Source organism: Myxocyprinus asiaticus, chromosome 27 (genome assembly GCF_019703515.2).
Source record: "Myxocyprinus asiaticus isolate MX2 ecotype Aquarium Trade chromosome 27, UBuf_Myxa_2, whole genome shotgun sequence".
NCBI classification, from domain to species: Eukaryota; Metazoa; Chordata; class Actinopteri; order Cypriniformes; family Catostomidae; genus Myxocyprinus; species Myxocyprinus asiaticus.
In genome coordinates, this window is record NC_059370.1 from 24,410,120 (window position 1) to 24,429,934 (window position 19,815).

General features: G+C 39.0%; 1 long non-coding RNA gene across 8 annotated transcripts in view; it reads right to left on the reverse strand.

Annotated features, from left to right (window-relative positions):
* Nucleotides 1–4,468: 4,468 nt before the first annotated feature.
* Nucleotides 4,469–19,815, reverse strand: part of LOC127417755 (uncharacterized) — a 195,551-nt gene continuing 180,204 nt past the window's right edge. For 2 of the 8 annotated variants that reach the window (XR_007893328.1, XR_007893330.1), the window contains 4 exons: nt 9,885–9,963; nt 9,541–9,703; nt 7,841–7,926; nt 4,469–6,939 (listed from right to left, as the gene is read on the reverse strand). This is a non-coding gene — a long non-coding RNA (uncharacterized LOC127417755). Of the gene's footprint in view, nt 6,940–7,840; nt 7,927–9,540; nt 9,704–9,884; nt 9,964–10,124; nt 10,187–10,298; nt 10,342–10,442; nt 10,529–19,815 lie in introns of those variants that run through there. The other 6 variants (XR_007893326.1, XR_007893331.1, XR_007893324.1 and 3 more) reach the window with 5 other exon arrangements.

Consider the following 19,815-nt stretch of genomic DNA (forward strand, 5'->3'; position numbering starts at 1 on the left):
GCCAGTCATCGAGATAGTTGAGAATGCGAATGCCCACCTCCCTTAACGGGGCAAGGGCAGCCTCTGCGATCTTCGTAAAGACACGAGGAGACAGGGACAGGCCGAAAGGGAGGACTTTGTACTGATACGCCTGACCCTCGAAAGCGAACCGCAGGAAGGGTCTGTGTCGAGGAAGGATCGAGACGTGGAAGTACGCATCCTTCAGGTCTACCGCCGGGAACCAATCTTGATGCCGGACGTTCGCCAGAATGCGTTTTTTCCGTCAGCATCTTGAACGGGAGTCTGTGTAAGGCCCGGTTCAGTACTCGCAGGTCCAAGATTGGCCGCAACCCACCGCCTTTTTTCGGTACGATGAAGTAGGGGCTGTAAAACCCTTTCTTCATCTCGGCTGGAGGGACAGGTTCTATCGCGTCCTTCCGTAGGAGGGTAGCGATCTCCGCGCGCAGAGTGGCAGCGTTTTCGCCCTTGACCAAGGTGAAGTGAATACCGCTGAACCTGGGTGGGCGGCTGGTGAACTGAATCGCGTAGCCAAGTCGGATGGTCCGGATCAGCCATCGCGACGGATTGGAAAGCGCGAGCCACGCGTCCAAGTTCCGCACAAGGGGGACCAAGGGGACAATGTCGTTGGACGTACCGGCAGGTGGAGCCTCACGGCGGGGCAGAGCACGAGGTGCCACACCACATCATGGCCGTGCTGAATCTAGGGACATCGAAGCACTTACCTGGCTCCTTGTGACCACCCCCGGAACAGCCTGAGATGGGGGAGGAAGAGGCCTGTCCTCGTAACCCGTGTGCCACAGCTGAGCGCTCAGGGGCAGAAAGGCCACCGCTGGAGCGCCAATCCTGCAAGAAATAGCCCGTGGATGGTAGTCGTGGTGATGACCGTACACACCGGGTATGTAACCCAGGGAGGAAGGAAGCCACTCTTTTGCTGAACTGTTGGGTACCGCAGCCACTTGGGCATGTGGCGAAATCAAACAAAAAGGCAACAAAAGATTTTCCACCCAGCCCTCCACCGGGGGATGGAGTGGTCTTCTTACCAGCTCCATGTGAGTGGGTTCCCTCGTCCCTGGGTCGCCCATCTCAGGGGCGCTTTGAGGACCTCCTTGGGTTCTTTGGTGCCGGCTGTGAGACGGGTGGTGTCGGCTTCCTGCGGTGGGCTCCATGCCAGGGCCGGGCCGAAGGGTCACCGGAGGGGGACGCCCTTGGCGATGAGCAGACGGGGTGCGGGATCTTGAGCCATGCCGGGGCAGGATGTGCCGGATTGCCTCCGCCTGCTGCTTCACCGCCGAGAACTGCTGGGCAAAGTCCTCGACGGTGTCGCCGAATAGGCCCGCCTGGGGAATGGAGGCAGCAAGGAACCGTGTCTTGTCGGCCTCGCCCATCTCGACCAGGTTGAGCCAAAGGTGGCGCTCCTGGACCACTAGTGTGGCCATCGTCCGCCCGAGAGACCGCGCTGTGACCTTCGTCGCTCGGAAAGTGAGGTCGGTCACCGAGCGCAGTTCCTGCATCAAATCTGGGGTGGAACTACCCTCGTGCAGTTCTTTCAGCACCTTGGCTTGGTGGACCTGCAGGAGAGCCATGGCATGCAGAGCAGAGGTGGCTTGTCCAGCAGCGCTGTAGACTGTAGTCGTCAGGGATGACGTGAGCCTACAGGGCTTGGACGGGAGCTTAGGGCGTCCACGCCAGGTGGCGCTCTGCGGGCATAGGTGCACTGCCTTATCCACCGGGGGAATCGCCGTATAGCCCCTGGCCACCCCGCCATCGAGCTACGGAATCGGGGCCGGGCAGTAAAATGTGCCTCCCATGACTCCGTCAGCTCCTTGTGCACTTCCAGGAAGAATGGCACTGGAGCAGGGCATGGCTGCTTTGAGCGGCGCTGCGAGCCCAGAAACCAATCATCAAGCCACGAGGGTTCAGGGAAGAGCGGAGGGTTCCACTCTAACCCGACGCTCGCGGCCACCCGGGAAAGCATGTCCATCATTTCGGCATCGGCCTGTGACTGGGCAATCGTCCCCGAAGGGGGAAGCCCAGCTGAGGCTTCTACGTCCGACTGGACAAGCCCGCTCTCCGATGCTGCGCTCGAGAGCTCATCATCTTCGTGGGCTCCGAACAAGAAGCCAGACTCGCCGTGAGACGAGCCGGCAACTCATCCGGAAGCCCGATTGGGGCAGACGAGTGTGCTGGGAAATGGGAGGTCCGCCGGGGGATACCCGGCAGAGACAATCCCATTGGGGTCCCCAAATCGCCCCCAGTGCTAGCCACGCTGGCCTCATTACGAAAGCAAGCCGCAACCGCAACATTGCCATGGTCATGTTCTCGCAGTGAGAACATGAACCATCCACAAATGCTGCCTCCATGTGGGTCGTGCCCAGACACGAAAGACGGCGATCGTGACCATCCGAAGTTGAGAGATAACGACCGCAACCAGGAATAACACACAATCGGAAAGGCATCTTTAAAAAGACGCGTCTTTAAAAAGACGTTCCGTGTGTGCTGCTCTTTTAGAGAAATATATACTCTTTTAGAGGGGAAAAGGCTCTTTCAGAAAATATACTCTCTAGTTTTTCTGCCGAAGCACCCGGGGGCGTTCTCTGCAGTGCACCAGTGCAGACAAGAGAGAAGCCACTGAAATGCGCCGTCAGATCCAGCAGAGTTGAATGAACAGTAGTATTCAGCTCAATGAGCATGAGCTCCCAGGAGTGACCCCTAGTGTCACTACATCGACACAACGTCGAGTGAGTGACAGATAGGGAACTAATGAATTCACAATTTTCATGTTTTTCTTGAGAAAAATTAGTTTGTCTACACTCAAGTCATTTATATTTGTATAGCACTTTTCACAATACACACCGTTTCAAAGCAGCTTTACACTGTAAAAAAAAAAAAGGTTAAAAAAGTGTTAAAAAGTGTTAAAAAAAAACAAAAACAAAAAAACTAATTTTCTGGCAGCAGGGCTGTTGAAAAACAGAAAAGTACTGTTGGATTAAAACAGATAAACTGTAAAAAAAAAAAAAAAATAGCTTTACCATAATTAACATCTATTACTGTAATTCTACAATAAATCTCCCTATAATTCCATGAAATCTTTTACTTTTAACATATATTGTTAGAATAGAGTCATAAACCTCTAAAACACAGAATAATTATCTTTAAAAGAATGATAAAGAAAAGCTTAAGTACAGATAATTACTATTGTTATTACAAAAAATACTGTAAATCTAAGACCATTTATATAACACACACACACACACACACAAAAACATGTAATTTTACTTTGCAAAAGCCCAAGTCAAAATAAATGCATTTTCTTTCTCTAAATATACACTGTAAAAAAAAAAAAAAAAAAAAAAAAAAAAAATCCCGTTGTTTTTACAAAAAAATAAAAATAAATAAAACTGGCAGCTGTGGTTGCCAGAATAATTATGTAAACAATACAGTATAAATGTAAACAACTTTACAGAAAAACCTGTAAATTTTAGTTTAAAACTGTTGTAATTTACATAACCACGATGGCACTGTAAAAAAAAAAAAAAAAATTACATTTACAGTAAAAAAGTCATAAACTTGATATTAGCCTTCTGAAACTGTAAAAATCTGCTTTTTAATTTATAAGGTATTGTTAAGCACCGTAGTAACTACAGAAGGGCACATGACGACATGCAGTTCATCAATAGTGGCATTTCAAGAGCAATGACCAATAAGTATGTAGAGACGGTGCTCAGTGTCACTCACACAACACTAAACACCATCAGGGTAACACATATGAAACTAAAATAATGCAGTAAACATTAACTATACTACATCAGATATAAAACAGAACACCCCAATGTACGTAACTGATATTAAAAATAAGAAGAAACATAACTATTCCCATAAAATATAATGAAATGTAATAGGTCACGCAGGGAATTGTGGGAACACCCGATTACTGTTTTTCTGTAATTTTAACAATAATGTACTGTAAAAAGTACAAGTACTCTCTTGTTAAACAATGTAAATTTTTACCATTAATTATAAAGGAAAATCATACTCTTTCAATCTAAAAAATTTAATTTTTACATTTTATTGTAAACTACTGTATTGTCTTTTAAAATATATTAAAAAATGTTACTGTATATTTTACAGTTAATACTCGTTAATCAATTAATTTATTTCTGTAACATTTTTAGTCTTTTACTGTTAAAATTACAGACATTTTTTACAGTGTAGGTTAACTGTACTTTTGCATTGTCATTCTTCATTTAAAAAATATAAACTGCAAAAAATGTATTATCTTATTGAAGCAGGATAAGATTTGTCTGCATAATACTTTAAAATCACTGAAATAATGAAATTTTTGCAGCAGTTGCCCCCCAAAAAACAAAGGTTAAGCTATAGAATTAAAACTTTATGCCTGTAGAAACATTTTGGAAAACTGTTCACAATACTAATTAAAAAAATACACCACTCATTGATTATTTTTTTATTATTTATTATACTTCACAAAAACAACTTACAAAACAACATATTACAAGAACTCATTAGCAACAGCTTTAAATGCTTAAGCATATTTTTCATACTTAACACTTTTGTTGCTTTTTTAACTGGTTCATTTTTTAAAGCTGACAAACCAATCTCTTAAATGTTTTTGCTCTGGGAACAACAGCTTTTGTTGTTCTTTTTGCCCCTGAAAAAAAATACTATGGCCTTTTTGTGCCTTTTTATCCCAGGTTTTTAGCTTCATGCAATGCAAGTGAATGGACACCAATTTTTGACGGTCCAAAAACCACTTAGTCAGCATCAAAGTAATCCACACGACTCCAGCCGATCAAGTAATGTCTTCTGAAGTGAATCAATACGTTTGTGTGAAAAAATAATCGCTAATTAAAACTTTATTCTTCAGTGACTGTCAAACGAGACTGCAGAGGCAGCACACAGTATGAACCTAATCCATTTATTGGAAAAAAGTTCTGAAGTCTGTTGTACATACCACATTCAAAACTTAAGGGAAAACAGGTTCAATACAAGTTAAGCTCAATCAAAAGCATTTGTGTCAGTGTTGATTACCACAAAACTATTCTGACTCGTCCTTCCTTTTCTTTTTCTTACAATGGAGGTAAATGGGGCCAATTTTTGGAGGGTTTAAATACACTGTAAATCCATATAAGTTCTACTTACTTAAAACATTTGAGGCAACTCATTGCCTTTACTTTTACAAGTATCAAAACTTAAGTCTCAAGTATGCATAACTTGTTTTTCCTCAGAAACTATAAATTAAAAGAAATGATTTTGGTCCAGTCAAAATATGCAATTACTAATGTTTATTTTAATTAACCACAACTCAAAATTTAAAGTTCTGCAAACTTAAAGGTGCAGTATGTAACAATTTCATGTTATATTCGCCTTTTTTTTTTGCCAATGTCTGAACGGCTTGTAATGCAACTTAAAAAATGAGCCCTTCCCGGATCACCTAGGTTGCCTATTTAAGCCTGTAGACTGATTCTCATGCGAAGGAAGCAGGTCGCTTTTGCCGGGACAATCCAAAGGATGTGATGTTTATGTGTGCTTCCAAGAGCCTTGCCTCAGTGCTTCTCTTCCGCTATTCAACAGCGACAACAAACAGTCTGGCTAAGCGGGAACGTGATCGTGGTCGAGCGAAAACTAGAGTGAACATCAGCAGGGCATTTGATTACTGGAAGGACCTTCATTCGGTTTTGAGGATCAAAACTAACCCTGAATTGGCGTTCTTCTTATTGGACAGATAAGCTTACATAACAGCAAAGCAAGTGAAATATAGTGCCATAAGGACTGATCCATGTAATTTTAGCTAACTTGATCTTGCCTGCTAATGCTGACGAATTGCAAGCTACCTTGCTTCGTAACTTTCAAATAATTTCAACGATCTTCTCTTTATACTAAAAGTCAGGTATACAGGATAAATTTAAGCAAATATGCTGGTTTCTTGATCGTGGTACAACATATGACATACAAAACATACTATAGAGCAACATAACAGTGCAGTGCAACAGTAAACTGTCTGGTATAGTTCGGTAGTATGTAGCTGTATATGTGTATCAGAATGCCATGTTAGCTGATAAGTAGTTTTAGTTTAGTCTCAAAGTTTGTAGTAAGACAATCGTAACTGTGTAATTTTATTTATGCTACCTGTCAGCATGATGCCAGTGAATCACGTTCATTCTCTTTGTACATTACATCATTGTTTTGGCCAATGCTCGCTGGCTCACGTCCCTATGGAGTGTGTGCACGAGTGCGAGCACGAGCAACAGGTAGCTGGCCGCAGTTCACTTAACGGCCACAGGTGTCATTAATAACAAGGGTTTCTGAATCTTACATACTGCACCTTTAATATATTTATACAACATAAAATATGTTTTTGAAATCATGAATATGCTTTGTATTGATTTTTTAAAGCCATTTTAACTTAAACTATAATTTTAGGTGACTTGAAATGTGCTAGTAGTATTACTTAATGTTTTGCAACTGCCTTTTTTTATTTATTTTTTTAAGTTTCCTTAAATGTGAGAATTTTGCAACTTATATAAGCAAACTGCATGTAGTAAACATATTTAATATAGAAAGACAAGGTAAAATTATTGACAAAACATGAGGCACAACACTAGAAAAAAAAAAAAACATTTGACAGCGACAGGATAAATTGTCTACGGCTGCATTAGTGTTGCACATCCGTCAACGTTAAAACCTTATAAAGCCACCTGTCTTTAAAACTCTTTTGAGTAACTCAGATCCAATGCATAAATCAGTCCAAACATAAAAAGAAATCTGAAAAGCCTGGGCATGTGGGAGATGACTTCACTTTCAAGAACAATGACATTTCTAACCAGATTGTAGTTAATTTCAGCATCTGTGAGTTCTCTGACCGCTGTTTACAGGGCAACTGGTGAATATCCATCATTTGGCTCTTCTGAATCTTCAGCCCTGAAATGCAGAAATAGAAAAAAAGTGGCAAAATTAAAGAACAATTTATTAAAATCTGTTTCAAAATACACACCTACATAAAAAAAAAATAGTTCACACAAAAATTATGTCATTATTTACTCACTTGTCCAGACCTGTAAGACTTTATTTCTTCTTTCCATGGAAGACAAAAGCTTTGCTTTTTTTATTTTATTTTTTAATAAATCATCATCTTTAAAAGGATAATTCCCTCAAAATGAAAATCCTCTTATTACCTCATTTATGGCTTACTTTCTTCTGCAGAACACAAATGAGGTATTTAGAAAAATATCTCAGCTCTGTAGGTACATACAATGCAAGTGAATGGTGACCAGAACTTTGAAGCTCCAAAAAGCAAAAAAAGGCAGAATAAAAGTAATCCATAAGGCTCTAGTGGTTAAATCCATATCTTCAGATACAATAAACAGATCAACAGATCAATATTTAAGTCCTTTTTTTTATTACAAATCTCCACTTTCTCTTTCAGATGTGAAAGTGAAACAGGCTTTCAGATGTAAATGTGAAAGTGGAGATTTATAGCAATAAAGGACTTAAATATTGATCGGTTTCTCACCCACACTAATTATATCACTTCAGAAGACATGGATTTAACAACTGGAGTCCTATGGATTACTTTTATGCCGTTTTTAACTGCTTTTCGGAGCTTCAAAGTTCTGACACCCATTCACTTGCATTGTATGGCCTTACAGAGCTGAAATACTCTTATAAATATTTGTTTGTGATCTGCATTTGAAAGTCATACACATCTGGAATGGTATGAGCGTAAGTAAATAATGAAAGAATTTTCATTTTTGGGTGAGGTATTCTTTTAAGTTTCAAAAATGGCTAAATTATTTAGAAATGTGTGAATAAAGTAATTTACCCCGCATGCTTTGAAGAATCTTGAGGCGTCTTCTCTCAGCAGCACAGGAAGTGCATGAAGCACAGTGGTTCGACACTATGTTGATCCTGAAAGTACATTTTTAATCTTGAACATTGTGAATTATCAAATTCAGTTCCCAACCCAAATTCATAGCTTTTGTAACCTTCTCAATAATCTGAAGATAGGAAAGCTTAGGCCCAGATGGAATCTGTAGACATTTTTGGCTCTTTCCAAGCATATTTTTGGGGAAAATCTGCAGAATTTTGTGGATGGGATTTAAACATGGTAAAATATGTGTTAAATGAACTTGAGAGTACTGTACTCTTAATGGTTGCTAAAACCATTGCACAATTAGCCAAACTATTTCACAAACAACATGGAAGTGATGGGGAATTTGTAAAACATATAAGAAATGAGTTTTCTGCACGTAGAGATTCTGTCTGTGCTTATAACAAACGTATTCTAACATAACATGTAAATACAACTTTACAGTACACTCACCATTAAAGAGATTTACCCAAAAATGAAAATTCTCTCATAATTTACTCTCTTATGCCATCCCAGATGTGTATGACTTTCTTCTGATGAACACAAAGATTTTATAAGAATATCTCAGCTCTGTAGGTTAATTCAATGCAAGTGAATGGAGACCAGAACTTTGAAGCTCCAAAAAGCAAAAAAAGGCAGAATAAAAGTAATCCATAAGGCTCTAGTGGTTAAATCCATATCTTCAGATACAATAAACAGATCAAGCTCCAAAAAGCACATAAAGGCAACATAAAAGGTAATCCATACGACTCCAGTAGTTAAATCTATATCTTTTGAAGTGATCCAGTTGGTTTTATTGTAGGTGAGAACAGACCAAAATATAATGAATTTTTCACTATAAATCTCCTTGGCGATCATGATTTCAAGCTCGATTACACTTCCTATAGCGCCATCTAGCGCTGTACAAATGCATTAAGCACCAGGAAGTGTAACTGAGCTTGAGATCATGATTGTGCTTAGAGATTGCATTGGCAAGATATACAGTGAAAATGGGGTTTTTAATTTGGTCTGTTCTCACCCAAAACCAACTGGATCACCTCAGAAGACATTGGTTAAACCATTCAAGTCAATTGGATTACTTTTATCAAATATTCACTTGAATTGAACGGACCAACAGAGCAGAATTATTCTTTTAAAAATCTTCATTTGTGTTATGCAGCAGAAAGAAAGTCATACATATCTGGGATGGCATGAGGGTGAGTAAGTGATGAGAGAATTTTCACTTTTGGGTGAACTAATCTATACGACTCCAGTGGTTAAATATATATCTTCTCAAGCAATATTCAAAAAAACTTAAATATTGATCTGTTTATCACCCACACCCATCATATCTCTTCTGAAGATATGGATTTAACCACTGGAGTCTTATGGATCACTTTTATGCTGCCTTTATGTGCTTTTTGGATCTTCACATTTCTGGAAACCATTCACTTGCATTTTGAAGACCAACACAGCTGAGATATTTTTCTTAAAATCTGGTGTACAGGAGAAAAAGTCATACACATCTGGGATGGCATGAGGGTCAGTAAATGAGAGAGGTTTTATTTTTGAGTAAACTATACCTTTAAGTTTGGAACAGACTCAAATTATTCTGTGTAAAATCAAGGTCTGTTGAACCACAGAACAATATTAAACAACTAAGACCATAATACCTTTTAAGTAACGAATCAAGAGAATCTCAGCAAGTTCACCAGAAGTCTTTTCCGACTCCAATGCCTTCTGACGATATAAAGTCATCAGCGAAGACTGTGCCAATCAAGTTCTGCATAGTGTGTTTGGTAGATTCTGGTTTGTAAAGTGCTACTCAGCAAACACCTGAAACAGAGATAAGAAAGGCTAGTTACATCCGCAATGGATTGAAAGATATCCCTACAAATGATCAAACTTGTGCATGTACACAGCAGTTTATGTTGCTCATTTATATCAAATAAAGAAATATGGCTTTTCTACAGTAAACACACACACACACACACACACACACACACTTGTTACTTACTTCGGAAACTTGTACCATGCGAACAACAAAATACATCCACCTTGTTCAAACTAGGGCGGGAAACTAGTCCAAACAAGTCCTTTGAAAAAAAATTAATAGCAAGTCTATCAGTTCAATTACACAACAGTAACCTTACAATAATAATAATAATAATAATAATAATAATAAAGAATCACAGGCTAACTCCACTAAACAAAAATTCCTCAATGTTAAAATGCTTGTAAAATGTAGAAATTATACCTCTGTCGATACACCGAGGAGGTGCTTAGTTAAGCACGTGCTGCATCATTTATAATAATATCCTGTAGACGGACAAAACGCTCTTTAGATAACTGTTGCTGTTCGTTTTGTATTCTACATATCCTAAAATATCATAATTAAACTGAAGTTAAACTAAGAGGTTACTTCAGTTACCTAATCCAGCAACTTGCTGTATGTCTCCTTCCAACATGAAGTACTGTTAGGGATATTTATGTAAATACATCTACATTTAATATTTGTGTAGTTCCCATATTATAAAAATAACAACACAAGTTATGATTGAACTTGATTACTTACTGTTGAATCCACTCGGACACCAGCGACCATCTTGATGGAGGAAAAGTGCGCTCAGAGACAGCATGTGTTTGAACAGAAGTATATTCCTTCTCCAAAAGAAAAGTCCTCTAATTATAAGCTGCATTCATGTAAACCTTAAATACATACAAACTGATTTTTTTTCCGCATATGGTTCAATAAATAAGTAGATATTATGTCCAAATTAATATGCACGACAATAAAGGTGTCTGTTCCAGCTCAGTATTTTAACGTTTTTTTAATGTACTTGCTTTGCTTTGCACATCACATAAAAAATTTTAATTGATTCTTTCAATACACAATAAGTTCATTTTGTTCATTCAGGACAAATCCTTTTTTTAATTGGCGTTATACGTTGTATTTTGGAATGATAGTGATAGGGTAATGTAGATAAAAGTCAAAATCTGATAAAATTTTGTTTTTAACTGTCTCATAGGATAGTCAATACCTGTGTGTGTTTTTTTTTTTTTTGTTTGTTTTTTTTTTTTTTTTTTTTTTTTTTTTGTCAGTTTATGTATGTAAAGTATTGGTTAAGTTATGCAAAATGACAAGATATTTATTTCTTTAGTCATATATTTTCTTGCAATTATACATTATTAATAGTATTTTTATGTAATTGACAGTGATATACTGCCATAACATAAGCTATTTTTTATAAAATTAGAGAAAATGATGCTACTTTTGTCCATAAAGAATACTTTATTTTGCCCCCAGAGAGCAAGCTAAACTGACTGACGCAAGGAAAACACACACACACACACACACACACACACACACTATATATATATATATATATATATATATATATATATATATATATATATATATATATATATATATATATATATATATATATAGGCACTTGCGAAAAAAATAATGACATAAATAGTTTTCATTAATCAATTAACGTTATACAAATTCCAGTAAACAGAAAAAGAGCTAAATCAGTATTTGGTGTGAACATTTTTGCCTTCAAAACAGCACCAATCCTTCTACACAGTCCAACCTGGATACAGTTTTTCTTGGTTGTTGTCAGATAGGATGTTCCAAGCTTCTTGGAGAATTCGCCACAGTTCTTTTATTTATTTAGGCTGTCTCAGTTGCTTCTGTCTTTTCGTGTAATCCCAGACTGACCCGATGTTCAGTGGAGGGCTCTGTGAGGACCATGCCATCTGTTGCAGGGCTCCCTGTTCCTCTATTCTAATCTTTTCTGTTTGCAAAAGGACTGTTTGGGAGTATAACATTTATATTTCCTGCTGACACACTAAAGTAGCAGATATAAATAACCATCTTAAGAAAAATGTTTTTGTGAAACATCTTATGTGCCTAAGACTTTTGCACAGTACTGTATATACATACATATATATATATATATATATATATATATATATATATATATATATATATATATATATATATATATATATATATTCACATTGTAGAATAATAGTAAAGTCATCAAAACTATGGAATAACATACATTGAACTATGGAAATTATGTTGTGACTAAACAAAATCCAAAATAAATCAAAACTCTGTTATATTTTAGCATCTTCAATGATCTTTACATTTTCTCAACCAGCTTTTTGAGGTATCACCCTGGGATGCTTTTTAAACAGTATTGAAGGAGTTCCCATCTATGTTGGACACTTATTGGCTGCTTTTCTTTATTATTTGGTCCAAGTCATCAATTTCAAAAACTTTTTTTTAAATTCAATTTTAGTTTTGTAATGAAATAAATTAATATGGTGGCACAATTATATTTTTGTCTACAAAACTAATTTCAAATATTTAAGCATACGCCTTTAGATCAAAAGATTTTTAAGATCATGAGAAACATTTCAGTCAAGTGTTTCACAACTTTTGACATAGTGTATATATATATTCTCTCTCTCTCTCTCTCTCTCTCTCTCTCTCTCTCTCTCTCTCTCTCTATATATATATATATATATATATATATATATATCTTTTCTTATTGACCTCTTGGCAACAGACTGCAGTTGGTGCAGATGTACTGTAAACTATATATATATATATATATATATATTATTATTTTTTTTTTTTTTTTTGTACTTGAGTGTCAAACAAAGCTGCCATTCATTGTCAGCCAAGTCAGCAAAATAGGTCTCATGAGGAATGTCATGGATTTATCTTTGTGATATATTCAGTACAGGAACTTCTGCAGGTCTTCCACACCTCTCCTTCCTCATTAGTCTTCACAGCTTGAACAGTTTGCACTGAGTAGCCTAATAACATACTTGATTTGAGTAACTCCTTCACTCTTGTGTGAACTCAGACATTACTTACAGATCAAACATAACATAATTTAGACACAAGGGGTACCATAAATTACAAACAAAGGAAACATCAGAGCAGAAAACGATTCACTTGCCGTCATTATTTGCTTTTCTGAAAATATTACTAATTATGCCATGTGTCTTACAATGCAACATTATTTTTATTGAAGTAATTTATTAGCAAGTAAATTCTGCTTCTGTGTAGGGGAAACACAAGCTGTGTGAATTCAGGTATTGCTGATGATCCTACCAAAATTGTAATAATTAACCCTACTCTCTTGTTACTGACCAGCATTGAAACACAACCAGACCTGGGGTGCATTTCCCAAAAGCATCGTTAGCGAACTATGGTCGCAAGTTTCATCGTTAACAACATAGTTCAACAATTTCCAACGAACACTCGCAAACAGCGGCTTAAAGTTGTGGTGCTCAAATTTATTTTTATTGGAAATTCAGTTTGAAACAATTTTCCAGTGTGACTGTCACAACTGTTCTCCCTTCGAAGTCCCCTCCGAAGGTATTGTTTGTGATGTTTGGAACACAGCATTGGTTTCGTTTTCAAGTAGAAAAGGTGAGTTCTTTTATTATTTACAAGTGAATATCTTTGTTACAACATTTTCCAAAGATAAATTTCACATATGGCTATAAATGTAAAACATAATATACATGTTAATGGTTTTCACTGATATAAAAAGTTATCTTTACTGTACATACATATGCAACATATCTGCAGTACAGAGTATAGCGTCAGAAAAGCGCTATGTAAGTGTAAAATTTATTCATTTACATATTTCAAAATATTACACTTTCATATATGTAAAACATAATTTCCCAAATCACAGTGTAATTTTATATAGCCAATATGCCCAAATAAATGAACATATGGCAATATATCTGATTTCTGTTTGGGATAACATGTCTGTTTAAGTGGTTTTGTGTTTATTGTGAGGTGTTCACAGAAGTAGAATATAATATAATATGGAATATTCTCAATAGGCTTTGTTATAGAAAACAAATGTATACTTCTTGTTTGCAGTATTCTTTCAATTAATGTTTGCAAGGGAAAACAACATAGACTGAGGTAGAATATTACACAAAATGTTTATTAACACAAGTTACATCAGTCAGATGAAATAATAGAAAATACAGTAACCAAACTGTATTTAAAAATGAAAAAAGTAATCAAACAATTTCTGAATTAAATGTTCTCTGACTTCTGTTCCTGCAGGTTGCATTCTGCCTTGAAGTGGGTTCAGTGGATCATCACCATCAGTAGCAGCAGCATCTTCATCATCAGCAGCACCAGCATGACCCCCTCTTGCTCCTCAGGGAGTTGAACAAATTTCCAATTGCAGTGTTGTGACTGGATTTTTTGAGGAGTTTTGGGGAAAGTCAGCGTGGTGTTCATAAGCTGTAACAGCAAAGGTGTTACTGCTTTCACAGCCTTGCTGACCTAAGACTTGCTGAGCCACAGGCCATCACCAACCACCTCCATAAAACTTCCCACAGCACAAGAACTGCACTGCTGGACTTAAGGTGTGGTTTCACAACCTGCAGCAATTCAAGGATCTTGGTCCTTGGAATCCAGAATTTTCTTATGATATCGTCATCAGATAGAAAGTCAAGTGGGGAGAAATTTGTCCTTATGTAGGCATTTATAAACACTACCTGACTTCTGTGTTGCCTTCTGTGCTCAAGCTGTAGGATTCTTTGTAAAGCTGCCATTGTTGAGCATTTGATACACACATAGATACTGTATTTATTAGGAGAGTCATTAATACACCTGCTACTGATGCACCTGAGGACTGGATAGAAACACCTTGGTGGCTAATAATCATCTAAATTAACTAGCTAAATGTGAGTGTTTCATCAATGATTTGTGACCATAATAAGGCACAGCTTAATTTGAATATCAAAGTATTATATTCATGTGTTAATGGATTTTTGGTTTTTAAAATAGGCTGTTGTCATGATGCTTTTTCATAGTTTTCATGCTGTGGCTTAGGACAAAGAAGATCTCTCTTAAGAATTATCTGAGTACTTAAATTAAAGTATGTTTTGTGTCATGTTTGGCTTATATTCTCATGGCTATTGAGAAAATCGTTACATAGCCAACTTCAGTTACTTGATGGTTGTAGTATATGTGATGGTGGCTCACCACTGCAAAATAATAAAAGTTTGAATTCCATTACATACATATGCTTCATAATTAGACTTGGCCACATTATTCAGGTATTTAATAAGGGATGACATGCTTCAGCTTCACTCAGCAATTGCTTGCATTTTGATCTGGCATTACTATACTACTTTGATGAATCAAGTTACAATTATGTGCTCATTTCCACATGTTAAACTACTGTATGAATGCCCAGTATATTATAAAAGCATTTACTGAAAATACATATTATAAAAGAGTAAATTTGGTCATCAAATGGGATATTTTATTTGTATTTCAATTTAACTGGTGAAGGTTTTTAACTTCTCTGTCATTGAAAAGCAAATTGAATGCCATGCACCACACAGCTTCACCAGAGCCCCATTTGCCAGACCCAGTATGTTTCTACCTCCCACGACAAGGACGAGGGGTTGGATTTTGGGAGGCATGGTGGCCAACAATGTTGCCAAATAAAAGAAAAAGAAAAAAAAAGAAAAAGAAAAAAGAGGGTTACGTCTGTGGATCTGTGAAAAACAAAATTTCAAAAAGGTTACAAAAGTGTCAGCCACACATAATTTGACTTTCCATATTGAGTAAAGAATAATGCAATTTGCACGTACTGTCTGTTGATAAAAGCATGGTTAAAGAGGGCTTGCTGGCCTGTTGCTGTAATACTTCTAATTTAGCCCTCCTAAATGCCATAACCTCCTCATGATGCCGGTCTTTCTGCTCCCTCAGAGCTCTTATTTCCTTCCTGATTCCCTGAAGTTCAGCTATTTTTTTCCTTTCAGACTGAAGCAGCTTCTTACTGCAGCCACAACGTCCCCTGTTTCTCCTTTGGTGAGAGATTAATGGCTGGTGCTCTGAAATATCAGGAGGACGTTGCTCAGCACATGAGGAGGCCTCAGGGTGAGATGAGTCAGGGGAAGGGAGCAATAGCCCAGTACCAGAACCCATTGCCGATGTTGACAGGGCAAGGCTGGATGGGGCCTGATGTTGAGGGGCCAGGCTGGAGGGGGCCTGATGTTGAGGGGCCAGGATGGAGGGGGCCCGATGTTGAGGGGCTCAACCTTAAAGGCAAAGGCACAGTGCTGGTTAAAGCACATGTGTCTATGACTCCAGGGATCCCTTCCAATGCCTCAGGCCCCAGGATGGCCAAAACTTTCTCTTCCTCTGCAGTCAGAAGAGGAACAGAATTGATACCACAACCAGTCTTATTTGCTTCCCTTTTACGTACTGCAGCCCTCTGTTTTGTGACACTTGCAAAGTCCCTTCACTTATTCCTTACCTCTTCAGGGCTTCACTCGTATCCATACCAGCTGCATTTGTTTTTTGGGTGATATCAAATACCTAAATATTTGGGTGATATTTTTTTTTTCAGCATTTGTAAGGCTGTTTTTCAGCTTTGAGAATAGCTGTTGTTTGTTATTTTCCACCTCCTCCAAAAGAACTGTAATTTTAGTCTTTGAAAGAAATGAAAAGATTGTGCCACGGATGGCCGCCTCAATGTGGAGCTCTCCAATTCTTTTGTTGTTTTTGTTTGTTTGTCCTGTGTTTAGTAATATTTTTCCAATCAGTTTTACCAGGGACTAACTGCTGAACGTTCGACAGCATATACCAGACAATCTTTTCCCGTTTTTTGACTATTTGGACACTTTGCTGGACATTTTAGTTGGAGACGCAGATGTGCTGTTCAAGAGACACAGGCGAGGGAGACGAGCTGGCATGCTAGTCAAGCTCCGTTGGCTCGGCTTTCGAACAGCACTGCCGAGTATTCATCTAGCGAATCTCCGCTCTCTTCCTAACTAAACAGATGAACTACATCTCCTCACCTGTACAAACAAGGACTTTTCAACCTCTGCTGCCTTGTGCTTCACAGAAACCTGGTTGAGTGAAGCCATTTCCGACAGTGCGTTACATCTGCCGGGCTTTCAGCTGTTCAGAGTGGATCACATCACGGATTTAACGGGGAAAACGAGAGGCAGTCGAACATGCTTTTACATCAGTGAAGGTTGGTGTACAGATGTAACAACGTTAAAGAAGATGTGCTGTCCTAATTTGGAAGCGCTCTTTATTAATTGTAAGCCTTTCTACTTGCCGCGAGAGTTTTCCTAGTTTATTCTGGTGAGTGTTTATATTCCGCCACAAGCGTGCGTGAGCGCTGCGCTGCAACAGCTAGCTGATCAAATCACAGACATGGAACAACAATACCCGGACTCAGTTCTTATTATTCTTGGGGATTTTAACAAAGATAACTTCACACCTGAACTACCCAAATACAGACAGCACATTACATGCCCAACCAGAGACAGAAATATATTGGATCATTGCTACACAACAATAAAGGATGCATATCGCCCTGTCCCTAGAGCAGCTTTGGGACTCTCTGATCATTATCTGGTTCATTTTCTTCCAACCTACAGGCAGAAACTCAAATCTGCTAAGCCTGTAGTAAGGACTGTAAAGTGATGGACCAATGAAGCAGAGCTGGAACTACAAGATTGCTTTGACTGCACTGATTGGAGTGTTTTTGAGGCTACAGACACCAATCTGGACGAGCTCACAGATACTGTTACATCTTATATCAGTTTCTGTGAGGATATGTGCATTCCTACTAGGACCTATTTAACATATAACAATGACAAACTATGGTTTACAGCAGAACTCAGGCAGCTTCGTCAGGCCAAAGAGGATGTTACAGAGGTGGGGATAAAGTATTGTACAATCAGGCCAGGAACACAACGAATAAGGAAATCAGAGTGGCTAAAAGAAGATACTCTGATAAACTGAAAAACAGGTTTTCAGCTAACGACCCTGCATCAGTGTGGAGTGGCATGAAACAACTTACAAATTACAGGACTCCTGCCTCCAACACTGTAGGGGACCAACATCTGTCTGAGGACTTGAATGTGTTCTACTGTAGATTTGAAAGGCCCAATCTCACACCCCACACCCATTCTGACCTTCACTTCACACAAACACCAACAACAACACCTCCTGCAACCCCCCCTCCTTACCCCTCCTGCTACTCAACCTGCACCTAAATAAGAGGTGTGCAGTGTCTTCCAAAAACAAAAGACAAGGAAAGCACAGGGCCCAGATGGCATTTCACCCGCTTATCTTAGATCCTGTGCTAACCAGCTGGCCCCCATCTTCACACTGATCTTCAGTAGATCATTGGAGCAGTGTGAAGTCCCATGCTGCTTCAAATGCTCCATCATCATTCCTGTCCCAAAGAAACCCCATATCACTGGACTTAATGACCACAGACCCGTCACCCTGACATCTGTGGTCATGAAATTATTTGAGAGACTGTTGTTGGCCCACCTGAAGAACATCACTGGACCCTTTCTATAACCCCTTCAGTTTGCTTATCAAGCAAACAGGTCTGTGGGGGATGCAGTCAACATGGGACTGCATCATATCCTGCAACATCTGGACAGACCAGGGACATATGCAAGGATCCTTTTTGTGGACTTCAGTTTGGCTTTCAACACCATCATCCCAGCTATTCTCCAGACTAAATTACACCAACTCTCTGTTCCCGCGTCTATCTGTCAGTGGATTACCAGCTTTCTGACGGACAGGTAGCAGCTAGTGAGACAAGGGAAATTCACTTTCAGCACCTGTACAATCAGCAGGGATGTGTGCTCTCCCCACTACTCTTCTCCCTGTATACAAATGACTGCACTGCCAAGGACCCTCTGTCAAGTTCCTGAAGTTTGCAGACGACACCACTGTCATCTGCCTCATCAAAGATGACGATGAGTCTGCATACAGAAAGGAGGTTGAACAGCTGGCTGTCTGGTGCAGTCAAAACAACTGGAGCTGAACACGCTCAAAATGGTGGTGATGATTGTGGACTTTAGGAGTTAACACCCCAACACTGACCCCCTCACCATTCTAAACAGCACTGTGGCAGCAGTGGAGTCATTCAGGTTCCTGGGCAATACCATCTCACAGGACCTGAAGTGGGAGACCCACATTGACTCCATTGTGAAAAAGGCCCAGCAGAGGTTGTACTTCCTTCACCGGTTGAGGAAGTTCAACCTGCCACAGGCGCTGCTGATACAGTTCTACTCAGCAGTCATTGAGTCTGTCCTCTGCACTTCAGTATCTCTGGTTTGGTGCAGCTACGAAATCGGATATCAGAAGACTACAGAGGACAGTTTGGACTGCTGAGAGGATTATTGGTTGCCCCCTGCCCTCCCTTCAAGATCTGTACACTCCAGAGTGAGGAGACAGGCTGGAAAAATCACTCTGGACCCCACTCACCCTGCCCACTACCTTTTTGAACTGTTGCTTTCTAGCCGACACTACAGAGCTCTGAGCACAGAACCGTCAGGCACAGGAACAGTTTTTTTCCCTCAGGCTATCCATCTCATGAACAGTTAAAACTCCCCCATTGAGCAATAATTATGTGCAGTTCACAATTTAGTCTTTTTTATATTCATCCACCACATCCTACCTCTTCTGCCATTACATTCCCTTGCACTGTATATAACAGATTTGTATTTGCACTACGTTTATATATATATATATATATATATATATATATATATATATATATATATATAATTAGCTTATTGTGTATTCTATATATTGTGACAGTAATCCAGACTCGAAGATGGTGGTGAACCCAAATGCAGGTATTTATTGGAACAAACACAAACACAGACAGCAATTAGCAGGTGAGTGAAGAATGAGCAGATCGATTCAGGAACAGAAAACAGTACTTGATGGTAGTTATTGTATTTGCAGGTTGAAGTATTACTTGGGCTGGAGAATCACACTAAGGGAAGGAGATGCAGGAATAAACTTCGGAATATCGCTGGAGAGGAATCTTTGAGGGAGCACGCTGGAATGGCATCTGAAGGGTCAGGTAAGTAGAAGGTAAGTGAGT